The sequence below is a fragment of the Rhinopithecus bieti genome, unplaced genomic scaffold (genome assembly GCF_001698545.2).
Source record: "Rhinopithecus bieti isolate Rb0 unplaced genomic scaffold, ASM169854v2 scaffold_11488, whole genome shotgun sequence".
Taxonomy (NCBI): Eukaryota; Metazoa; Chordata; class Mammalia; order Primates; family Cercopithecidae; genus Rhinopithecus; species Rhinopithecus bieti.
In genome coordinates this window covers 700,580-701,251 of record NW_016806879.1, presented here as the reverse complement: position 1 = coordinate 701,251, position 672 = coordinate 700,580, and positions in this window count along the sequence as shown.

Genomic DNA, 672 nt, shown 5'->3' with positions numbered 1-672 from the left:
CCTTCCTTCCTTCCTTCTTTTTCTTTCTTTCTTTTTTCCTTTTTCTTTTTTTATTTTCAGACAAAGTCTCACTCTGTTGCCCAGGCTGAAGTGCAGTGGTGTGATCTCAGCTCACTGCAACCTCCACCTCCCAAGTTCGAGCGATTCTCTTGCCTTAGCCTCCCGAGTAGCTAGGATTACAGGCGCCTGCCACCACACCTGGCTAATTTTTTTGTGTGTTTTTAGTAGAGATGAGGGTTTCACTATGTTAGCCATGTTGGTCTCAACCTCCCGACCTCGTGATCCGCCCACCTTGGCCTCCCAAAGTGCTGGGATTACAGGCATGAGCCACTGTGCCTGGCCAAAACTCCTTGACTTTCAAGGATCTGCTCTATTGCAGAGGAAAATTGCTGGACCTCTCCTGGGGCCATGATGATTTCACAGGAGCAGAGCCCCACAGTTCATTTGAACACAGCCTGCAGGTTCGTCATGACATTAAGAGGGCTTTAGGCCACATAAAGTCTGCTCACTGTAGTTTATGTCACCCCTGTTTTGCCACTGAATTTGTGTATAGCCTTGTCAGAGCTGGGGAGGGTGTGGGATATATGGTTGTAATTTGATGTTTAAGGTTTTGCATACCTGTTGGAAAATTCCATAAAATGAGGCCCTTGTCCTGAGTCTTTGTTGAATAGA